Below are 12944 nucleotides of genomic sequence, written 5' to 3'. Positions count from 1 at the left end.
CAACTATGTAATTTTCCATGGGAGTTTTGCCATGGATCCCCCTCCGGCATGCCACAGTCCAGGTGTTAGTCCCCTTAAAATTCGCCTGCCCATTGAAGTCAATGGCGGTTCACCCGGTTCGCCAGTTCGCAAACTTTTGGGGAAGTTCGCGTTTGCTGTTTGCAAACCCAAATTTTTAGGTTCGCGACATCACTAGTGACCATATTGCCGCTTTAAAAAGGGACGTATATGAAAAATGCATATGTCAGGGATGTTTTCAGGGCTGTTTAAAGAAATGTTTTGTATAAGAACCCTGACATATGTATTTTTCATATGTGTCCATTTTTAAAGCGGCAATATGGTCACCCTAGCTAGAAGTAACTTTTTTTTTGCGTGCGTCTCTTAAATCTTGTATTACAAGTTGAAAGTAAAAAGTTTTTCATGGGATACAAGGGTTTATTTCTATTCCATCACATTAATCTAGATCTAGATTCAGATACTTATTAGATAATTAATAAATAGTCACTGCTCCCACTTGTTTCACCCTAGCTTCTCCAAATATGGAAGGGTAATTAGAGAGTTTATTGATTCTATCTACAAATATATTTGCATTCTTTTAAGGGATTTAGCTTTAAGGGCTGAGGCAGTATCCCTTGGTTTGCTACTATCTCCTTTTTAACTAAATAGTGTGCCATTATACCATTCTTTCTACACATTTCTTTTAACTATATTGGACATTGGATATTTTTGGGCGGGGACCCAACTATTGTAATCTTTATTTCCAAAAATTTAAAACAACAAAAAGACCACTAGCAAGTGAACCTGCCATACTAAAAACAAAGGCTACGAACTCGGCCCTACTGACGTCACTGACGCGTTTCAGGTAAACCCCGTAATCATAGTTAACATCACATGGCCAATTGGATACTTTTAAAGAAACAAATACAGGTGCATGCCTAATTAATGTATACAGCCTGGACTTAGTTATATTGCAAGAATTGAACATAGAAACAGCGTATATTTATCATCAAAAAAAAAGCTATACAACAGAACCAGTTTTTATGTTTAAACAAAACTAGAAATGTGCATATATGTATAGCTGACAGGCTCTCTCACTGGGTAATAATTAACAACACATAAGCATATTCAGGACGTACATAGGCTAAAAAATATAGATAAATGTAACGCTTCCAGACTTCTTTACTAAACAGCGCTACCATTTATGAATGAATATAATACTCTAGCTGAATACATAAATAGTACATTTGATGAAATCCCCCAGTGCTCTCTTAGCCTCCTATATATCAGTTATATTTTGCTGCCAATATGTTTGATAAACAAGAAATCGAACAGGACTGATGATAGGATGATCCTATCATCAGTCCTGTTCGATTTCTTGTTTATCAAACATATTAGCAGCGAAATATAACTTCTTAAATATATTCTTAAAATTCGAATTTTTAAGAATATTCGTTCTTATCAACATTCTATTATGTAAATCGAATTTCTACAATAACATTCGTTCTAAAATTCGAATTCGGATATAAACACATTCGCCCATCCCTAATTATTACCCAGTGCGAGAGCCTGTCAGCTATACATATATGCACATTTCTAGTTTTGTTTAAACATATAAACTGGTTCTGTTGTATAGCTTTATTTTTGATGATAAATATACGCTGTTTCTATGTTCAATTCTTGCAATATAACTAAGTCCAGGCTGTATACATGTATACATTAATTAGGCATGCACCTGTATTTGTTTCTTTAAAAGTATCCAATTGGCCCAGTGATGTTAACTATGATTACGAGGTTTACCTGAAATGCGTCAGTGACGTCAGTAGGGCCGAGGTCGTAGCCTTTGTGTTTAGTATAGCAGGTTCACTTGCTAGTGGTCTTGTTGTTGTTTTAAATTTTTGGAAATAAAGATTACCCTTTTACACACTCACATTGGAGTCGGTCTGGGTGATTTTTGTTTATTTGACATTTTCGTTCAACAAGGATACCCATAGGGCGCATGAAGTTGTGTTCGAGGAGAGTCAGCACCCAATCAGCGGTCAGGCTGTGTCGAGGAACAGCAAGCTGTAAAGGTCAGGTGAGACGCTGAAAGCGCTTTCTGTGGAGCACGGCTCAGAATGGAAAGTGAATACTTTATGTGATCGTCAGTCTGTGATGCCTTAAAATCGTAAGTGCTGTATAATGTTTATCATGGGAATGATTGCAAATACTGGCAAACATTTGAGTTTTAAGCAATATCAAGAATTGTTATAACTGTGACGATTTCTTTCACCTCACCTCATTTTGTATGGGTGTACTAAGGGACAGCTGCTCTTTTGTCTCTGAACTTTTCCACCCATCTATTGTCTTATGTCCAGGTATTGGGCTGCCTATTTATAGCTACTTGCTATCACATCATTTGCCTCAGGGTTATACACTTAGCGCTGTTTTACTTTCTCTTGATATACATATATATATATATATATATATATATATATATATATATATATATATATATGTTTATGTGTGTACATATGTATTTATGTGTTTATATGTGTATATATATATATATATATATACACATATAAATACATGGATAGTGGTGATAGATGGCGCTGGTCTATTAAATGATATTCTCTAATAAATGAAGAGAAAAAAGGCTTAGAGCGTATATAAAAGCCAATTAATATGGGTGCAGTATACTCACTCCATAAGATGAATCTGTACAGCTGGCAAAACGTCCACAGGATCCTGGTGATTTTTTAAGAGTATCCAAAGTTTTGGACTGTAAATTAATGAAAATCCAAGTGACAAAGGTATCCAGTATATAATAGAAAAAATGTAATAACTTACTCCATAAATAAGGAGATTCTGGCCCGGCACAGCAAAACAAGATCTTGACAATCTTTCAACAAAGGATAAAAGTATTTTATTTGCTCAACGCGTTTCAACGTATTACACGTCTTTATCAAGAGCATATATTAAAACAGGTAAAACAGGTAAGTAAAACCAAATTATAAGTGTGTCTTCTGTGACTGAAGAGCCGGTTTATATACAGGATAGCAAATGTTCCAATTTCCTGTTAAACACAGGAAGTTGGACTCACAGGATATTCAATTGTTATACAAAAGCATCAATATCAAACTATACAAATAGAAATACAAGTAAAGCCGTAATCAAAATAATGTCATTAAATGACCGATTGGGTTTTAAGTAAATTTAGAAGTTTGAAAGCATAGTTTAACATTGATATGATTTTTAACCAATCAAAACATTTGGTGAATATCTAAGCCAATAAACGAGCGGTATTAGGAGGTCCTCAAACGAGTAGTTAATTGCATGAAAGTTCCATTTCAGCTCCGATCCGTGGTCATGTGCTGTTATTGTCCAATCGGGAAACGGTTGTAATCCAAACATGGGAGAATATGTCAATCCGAAAAAGGTCCGTATTGTTTATGTCGCGTGATAGTGGAGGGGGTGTCCTGGGTGACGTCAAACGTACACCTATACCAATAAACAAGAAAAACAGTTCTGCAACAAAAAACGAAAAAAAGTGACCAGTATTTGCTCTTTACATATATTTTTACATTTGTAACACAGTATGTTAATCGCACACATAAAGATGCAAAACACATAATGTTAATAACGAACATAAAAATGCAAAACAGTTTATAACTGGTTCAATTATTGCGGTCTCCTTACATTCCATTGTGTAAATTCTTATATGTGTGGGGATGTCTATCGACCGTTTAAGGTATTCTGTATCTAGATCTTATATATGTTTATATTGAGTAATCCCTGATTTCGAATGTAGAAGTCTATCGTAACATGCAGATAAGAAACAATATATATCGTCAGAAACATTTTTCATGTACGCAAAAACATCTATGTTATTAAAGGGACAATATATATATAATTAAAGGGACAATATATGTATGATTAGAGACATACTTTCAAAGGACAATATATATATATATAATGTCTATAATGGTCTACAGTAACTATAACATTTGTATCCTCAATCGAGTATCTCTTAATTAAAGGGACAGTATATATGTTGGGAAAAACACATATTATCATGATTAAAGCAATTATATCTTTTTAAACAAATATGGTGACTATGTACAACAGTCGTCTACATTTATACATATCATATTGAGAATCAATGATTAAGAAACTAGAAAGAAAATTGTTCAAATGATTATAATGGATATAGCTGTTAAACGAACAATCTGTAGACTTATTACATGAATGAAATATTAAATATGTATATACATGTATAAAGTGACAGTCTAAAGATGATACAGACATGAGTTAGTTGATAGTTATTTTAATTTTAATTCACTCTAAGCACGCCTATACTAAAGAATTTTGCTCTATTAAAAAAAATTACTATTTGTGTCCTTGTTTGTGTGTAGCTAAAACATGTTACATGAGACAAAACAAAATAATTAGTAAAAAACTAGTTTCATCAGCTAAATAACTAATAGGTGCTAAAATTATCTAATTTAATATATGTATATCTATGTGCTGTAAATTCTATTATATTGTTGTGAACATCCTAAGATAAAAAATACTATCTTAGAGAATCATAAAAATTCATATTAGTTGTGAAAGTGTATATTATGTATTTTTAGTGCTAAAAATCTATGTTATTACATTTGTGTGAAGATCCTAGATAAAGGATATTATGTATTTTTAGTGCTAAAAATCTATGTTATTACATTTGTGTGAAGATCCTAGATAAAGGCTGCTATCCTTATGTCCTTATTTAGACCCCAATGAGTGTAGGTTCTCATGGTATGTATCCACCAGAGTTCCCTTCTATCTAGTTCCTTTGAGAGCATTCCCCCTCTCCAATGAGTGGACACTCTTTTTATACCCAGCCAGAGAAAGTTGTTTTTATTAAAATCTTGACAAGAGTTACAATGTAGGGGTACACCGTGATCATCGTGTTTTTTCTCTATTTTGTTGAGATGTTCTAATATGCGTGTTTTTAGGAATCTGGTTGTTTGGTCAAGGTATTGGATCTTACAATTACACTGTAGAAGATAAATAACGTTGGTAGTTTTACATGTTATAAAATGTTTGATAATAAATGTTTTTCCTGTAGTGGAAGAAGTGAATGACTTACGTACCCTTTTCGTGTAGTTACAACCTTTGCATCGACCGCAGGTATAAAAGCCTTGTAGGTTTGAGATGGCTAAGGGAATTTTTGGAGTCATTCCTTTTATTAATGAAGGAGCTACTTTTTGTTTGAAATTATGTCCTTTTCGGAATGTAATCTGTGGTTTGGAAAGTATAATTTTATCTAGTATTTCGTCACTTTGTAACACATGCCAGTGTTTGATAAAATTATACCTTCCAAACCAAAGATTACATTCCGAAAAGGACATAATTTCAAACAAAAAGTAGCTCCTTCATTAATAAAAGGAATGACTCCAAAATGCAAAGGTTGATGCAAAGGTTGTAACTACATGAAAAGGGTACATAAGTCATTCACTTCATCCACTACAGGAAAAACATTTATTATCAAAAATTTTATAACATGTAAAACTACCAATGTTATTTATCTTCTACAGTGTAATTTTAAGATCCAATACCTTGGCCAAACAACCAGATTCCTAAAAACACGCATATTAGAACATCTCAACAAAATAGAGAAAAAACAAAATGATCACTGTGTACCCCTACATTGTAACTCTTGTCAAGATTTTAATAAATTTTGTTAGTGTATCCCTATGGCCTCTAGGGAAAGAGGGGGGGACAGGGATTGACCCCAAATAACCTATTGATATAGACCTAAGTGTTAGCAATAGGTAGTGCCTTATGCCAAAATAGTACAAAATGTTTACTGAGAAGGAGGACAGAAAAAGAAAAGCATATTGGGCACACTTGTTAGGGGTCAAAACCAATACTGTAGGTAGTGTGGTGTGTCGTGTGTTTGTTAAAACTTAACTTTTATATCAATAATATTAAAAAAAGGGGTGGAATTTTCCACCAGTGAAAATAAAATAACAACCAAATAAATAAAAATGTGTCCGAGTGATACTCGGTACGCAAGAGCTCCTCTCAAGTGTGATACAGTGATCAGTCTGTATCACAGAGTCCGGTGGATAGCTAAAACAATAAATAAAAGTATCCTTAACTATACGCTTGAACCTGTATTGTGAATACCATTATTTATCAATAGTGTGGATAAATATATCACTGGACTCTTATCTGTTCTGAACTTTTCACACAATAACTATCTATATAAGAATTAATTATTGGTATGTGGATACAATATGGTTACCACACAGTAAATATGTAGGTATGCGTGTTCAGGTGTTTTTACTGTTGGTTAAAGAGGATATATTGATCTTATGCTATTCCACTTGGAGTCTCCCTCAATCACCCAGATTTATTATAAAGTATTCCCCTGAATTGGGATATGTAGGTTAATATAAGGGATTATATGACTCAGATTCTGTAATTTTCACAATAAGTCTTGTTCATGAAAGCTTATAAGAGGCAGTAAGCTTACATTTGTCAGCTCCACTATCATGAGACTAAATATAGTCTAAATCAATAAAGTGTTTTGTGCTGACTGTCGCTAGGTTCATGAAAGCTTGTGAGAAGCGGTTAGCTTACATTTGTTTACTTCACTATCATCTGACTAAGCATAGTCTAGATCAATAAAAGTATTAAGTGCTAACTATCGCTTAGTCAAACAAGCATAAAGTGGAAGTATAATGGGATAGCTCCCAAAGTTAAAGTGGTATCACAGTAATTAAACTATAACAATAGCCTAGATTTGAGCATATCGCTCCAACAAGGTCGGGCTAAGTACAGCCTGAATCAATAGTATTATAGGCTAATATTTGTTAAGTTTAAGTAAGCACTAGTTTTAAAATCTATTGTTTTTAAGTTTAAGGATAAGGTGCCTAAAAGAGGCCAACAATTTAAGCTAAAGCAACCGGACTGCAGGAGAGGAGCAGTGCACTTAATACTTTTATTGATCTAGACTATGCTTAGTCAGATGATATTGAAGTAAACAAATGTAAGCTAACCGCTTCTCACAAGCTTTCATGAACCTAGCGACAGTCAGCACAAAACACTTTATTGATTTAGACTATATTTAGTCTCATGATAGTGGAGCTGACAAATGTAAGCTTACTGCCTCTTATAAGCTTTCATGAACAAGACTTATTGTGAAAATTACAGAATCTGAGTCATATAATCCCTTATATTAACCTACATATCCCAATTCAGGGGAATACTTTATAATAAATCTGGGTGATTGAGGGAGACTCCAAGTGGAATAGCATAAGATCAATATATCCTCTTTAACCAACAGTAAAAACACCTGAACACACATACCTACATATTTACTGTGTGGTAACCATATTGTATCCACATACCAATAATTAATTCTTATATAGATAGTTATTGTGTGAAAAGTTCAGAACAGATAAGAGTCCAGTGATATATTTATCCACACTATTTATAAATAATGGTATTCACAATACAGGTTCAAGCGTATAGTTAAGGATACTTTTATTTATTGTTTTAGCTATCCACCGGACTCTGTGATACAGACTGATCACTGTATCACACTTGAGAGGAGCTCTTGCGTACCAAGTATCACTCGGATACATTTTTATTTATTTGGTTGTTATTTTATTTTAACTGGTGGAAAATTCCACCCCTTTTTTAATATTATTGATATAAAAGTTAAGTTTTAACAAACACACGACACACCACACTACCTGCAGTATTGGTTTTGACCCCTAACAAGTGTGCCCAATATGCTTTTCTTTTTCTGTCCTCCTTCTCAGTAAACATTTTAATAAAAACAACTTTCTCTGGCTGGGTATAAAAAGAGTGTCCACTCATTGGAGAGGGGGAATGCTCTCAAAGGAACTAGATAGAAGGGAACTCTGGTGGATGCACACCATGAGAACCTACAATCATTGGGGTCTAAATAAGGACATAAGGATAGCAGCCTTTATCTAGGATGTTCACACAAATGTAATAACATAGATTTTTAGTACTAAAAATACACAATATACACTTTCACAACTAATTTGAATTTTTATGATTCTCTAAGATAGTATTTTTTTATCTTAGGATGTTCACAACAATATAATAGAATTTACAGCACATAGATATACATATATTAAATTAGATAATTTTAGCACCTATTAGTTATTTAGCTGATGAAACTAGTTTTTTACTAATTATTTTGTTTTGTCTCATATAACATGTTTTAGCTACACACAAACAACGACACAAATAGTAATTTTTTATAATAGAGAAAAATTCTTTAGTATAGGCGTGCTTAGAGTGAATTAAAATTAAAATAACTATCAACTAACTCATGTCTGTATCATCTTTAGACTGTCACTTTATACATGTATATACATATTTAATATTTCATTCATGTAATAAGTCTACAGATTGTTCGTTTAGCAGCTATATCCATTATAATCATTTGAACAATTTTCTTTCTAGTTTTTTAATCATTGATTCTCATTATGATATGTATAAATGTAGACGACTGTTGTACATAGTCACCATATTTGTTTAAAAAGATATAATTGCTTTAATCATGATAATATGTGTTTTTCTCAACATATATACTGTCCCTTTAATTAAGAGATACTCGATTGAGGATACAAATGTCATAGTTACTGTAGACCATTATAGACATTATATATATATATATATATATATATATATATATATATATATATATATATATATATATATATATATATATTGTCCTTTGAAAGTATGTCTTTAATCATACATATATTGTCCCTTTAATTATATATATATTGTCCCTTTAATAACATTGATGTTTTTGCGTACATAAAAAATGTTTCTGACAATATATATTGTTTCTTATCTGCATGTTACGATAGACTTCTACATTCAAAATCAGGAATTACTCAATATAAGCATATATAAGGTCTAGATACAGAATACCTTAAACGGTCGATAGACATCCCCACACATATAAGAATTTACACAATGGAATGTAAGGAGACCGCAATTATTGAACCAGTTATAAACTGTTTTGCATTTTTATGTTCATTATTAACATTCTGTGTTTCGCATCTTTATGTTTGCGATTAACATACTGTGTTACAAATGTATAAAATCAATGTAAAGAGCAAATACTGGTCACTTTTTTTCGTTTTTTGTTGCAGAACTGTTTTTCTTGTTTATTGGTCGAGGTGTACGTTTGACGTCACCCAGGACACCCCCTCCACTGTCACGTGACATAAACAATACAGACCTTTTTCGTCGGATTGACATATTCTCCCATGTTTGGATTACAACCGTTTCCCAATTAGACAATAACAGCACATGACCACGGATCGGACCTGAAATGGAACTGTCATGCAATGAACTACTCCTTTGAGGACTTCCTAATACCGCTCGTTTATTGGCTTAGACATTCACCAAATGTTTTGATTGGTTAAAAATCGTATCAATGTTAAACTATGCTTTCAAACTTCTAAATTTACTTAAAACCCAATCGGTCATTTAATGACATTATTTTAATTACGGCTTTACTTGTATTTCTGTTTGTATAGTTTGATATTGATCCTTTTGTATAACAATTGAATATCCTGTGAATCCAACTTCCTGTGTTTAACAGGAAATTGGAACATTTGCTATCCTGTATATAAACCGGCTCTTCAGTCACAGCAGACACACAGCATTTGGTTTTACTTACCTGTTTTACCTGTTTTAATATATACTCTTGATAGAGACATGTAATACGTTGAAACGCGTTGAGCAAATAAAATACTTTTATCCTTTGTTGAAAGATTGTCAAGATCTTGTTTTGCTGTGCCTGGCCGGAATCTCCTTATTTATGGAGTAAGTTATTACATTTTTTCTATTATATACTGGATACCTTTGTCACTTGGATTTTCATTCATTTACAGTCCAAAACTTTGGATACCCTTGAAAAATCACCAGGATCCTGTGGACTTTTTGCCATCTGATGTCATATTTCTTTCCAGCTGTACAGATTTATCTTATGGAGTGAGTATACTGCACCCATATTAATTGGCTTTTATATACACTCCAAGCCTTTTTTCTCTTCATTTATTAGAGAAAATCATCTAATAGACCAGCGCCATCTATCACCACTATCTATCTATACACAGTCCAAGAAGGCTGCGGTCTGACCTAAAGGAGAGTATCAGTTCTTAGTTCATTTGTTACAGAATATTGTGTTTTTTTCCATCTAACACTTCTGTATATTGTTTGTTTTTTTACATATAAATACATGAATACATCTATACACACATATATACAAATATAAATACATATTTAGACATGAATATGTATGTATCTCAATGTTAAAGCCCTTTGCTTGACTTTTTTTCTAACACCTGAGACCTCATATCTTTGAGCCCTTATAGCTTTTTTCTGTAATATATATTTTTTAGTAATTTTTATTAGATGGTGTTATTATGAGTGTAACTGTACTTGGTAACATATTTGTTATGTGTTTTGTGACACTTTTTTACAACTTGTAATACAGGCAAAAAACTTGATGCGCGCTAACAGCTAAACCTCTTTTCGGTTCCACGTAACTGTTAGGGCTCTACTTGTAATCTGGCCCTTAAATATTTTTGAGAATAATTGTTTTTTGTTTCAAAAAACAAAACAGCTATTTAAAATGCAAAGATAAACCTAAATGTGTCATCTCCCTTACATTTAATACTCTGCAGTTGTACAACAAGTCAAACAAAACATATTAAGGGGACAACTATTTTACAGAACAGTGCCCCTTTAAAATGTTGGCACTCCTAAGGGAATGGACTTGAAAACTGTAGACAATTAAGAGTCCATTTTATAGATTTAAAGGGACAGTCAACACCAGAATTTTTGTTGTTTAAAAAGAAAGATAATCCCTTTATTACCCATTCCCCAGTTTTGCATAACCAACACAGTTATAATAATACACGTTTTACCTCTGTAATTATCTTGTATCTAAGCTTCTGCTGACTGCCCCCTTATTTCAGTTCTTTTGACAGACATGCAGTTTAGCCAATCAGTGCTCAGTCCTAGGTCACTTTACGTGCATGAGCTCAATGTTATCTATATGAACCATGTGAACTAATGCCCTCTAGTGGTCAAAATGTATTCAGATTAGAGCAGTCTTCAAGGTCTAAGAAATTAGCATATGAACCTCCTAGTTTTAGCTTTCAACTAAGAATACCAAGAGAACAAAGAAAAATTGGTGATAAAAGTAAATTGGGAAGTTGTTTAAAATTGCATGCCCTATTTAAAACATGAAAGTTTTTTTGGGACTTGACTGTCCCTTTAACTGGAGAGCCTGTGAAAATTCTGGACTGTCCAGTTTAATACTGGACAACTGGCAATATTTGGATGTTTGATGGCAGTGTGATCTTTTAAAAAAGTGAATAAGCGTTGTTAAATTTAATCATTGAGACAAAAAGGTGTAAGGTTTTTAACACAGACATAATTAGGATAATCAAACATGATTAAAATAAAACTAATTGTCCACTTGTACACAGATTCATGTGTCTTATTATCTTAAAACAGCTTTCTGTACTTCATAAACTATCTTGAGTTTTTAACCAACTACTGGTACATGTGAGCTCTTTGTAAAGTTTCCATAAAATTTACATCTAAACTGACGGTGCCAAAAATCAGGACTCATATTGTAGTGTTAAATACAACAAAATAATAAAGTCTGTACAGAAAAACTTTATTGTATTTTTAAATAAGTGTATTTGTGTTGTAGACACAGAATAAAGTGTTCACATTCCCAACCAATGTCTGGAAAACAATTGCATATAGAGAATTTCCTATGATAAATCTTGATTCTGTCTTTATTTAAATATAAAATTTAACTTACAGTGATTTATTTTTGCTTATTTTTTTTCCTGAAAGTTTTGTTTTTTCTTACAATTATTTTTGTTATTTTTTCTTTCCTTAAAGGGATGTTAAACACTATAGGCTGATAATCAAAAACTCACCAACATCGAGAGAAATTGAGCTAAATTTTTGGGGAGTTTTTTTTTAAACATATTATTGTAATACAAATCTTCCAACATTTTTGGCTGGTTATCAGGGACTCAGGAGATTGATGAGAGCCTGTCATTATTTTATTTTATGGGTGGAGTTGAGTTGGGAGGGGTGTAATCATGGGTGTTGATGGGCGGGATAATAATATGAGATAAAAAGCTCTCAAACTAATTATCGCAGTTCTAAAATTGTTTGAGGGACCTCACTGTACTAACTAACTTCTTAAATAATCTTACCAGAACGGAGAACTTTAGATGATCTGGCACTAAGAGTCTGTTACTCTAGTAGTTCATTTACAACTGCCCCTTACTGATATCAGTAATGAATATAACATAACAGACATTAAACCTAGGGAAACCTAGATTTCTACATGCCAGCACCTATTACTTTATGGAGAGTGAAGGGTTACACTTATTCATTCAATATTTCAAAACTAATAACATTACAAATAGCACATCTAAATATAATTCTCAGGCTAATCTTTGCTTTGAATACATACAGTAAACTCTCAATTAACCGACATCTATGGGGATTGGTAGATCCTGGATAAGTGTACTTCTGGTTGCTTGAGAGTTACTATTAAAAATAGGCCTAACTAGTTCTATAACCCAGATTTTACTATAAACGCTGTATTTACTTGATACTTTATTGATATTTAAATACATATTGTACTTTTGAACTTTGATGATTATCCCTTGAGCCGGGGCACCTTAATTTTTTCTATTGGGCAAATCTTTTACATCATTGGTGATTCGTGGATCACATGGGCAGGTACCGGTTGCCGAGAGGTAGAGGCACACACTAGATGCAAAATGACGACAGAACGTATCAACACTCTGAGGCAGACTTCAACAGGAAACACGCTATCGATCAGAAAGGTATCTCATTAGACAGGCAGTACACGG

Source organism: Bombina bombina, chromosome 8, assembly GCF_027579735.1.
Source record: "Bombina bombina isolate aBomBom1 chromosome 8, aBomBom1.pri, whole genome shotgun sequence".
NCBI classification, from domain to species: Eukaryota; Metazoa; Chordata; class Amphibia; order Anura; family Bombinatoridae; genus Bombina; species Bombina bombina.
This window is presented reverse-complemented; position numbering follows the sequence as displayed.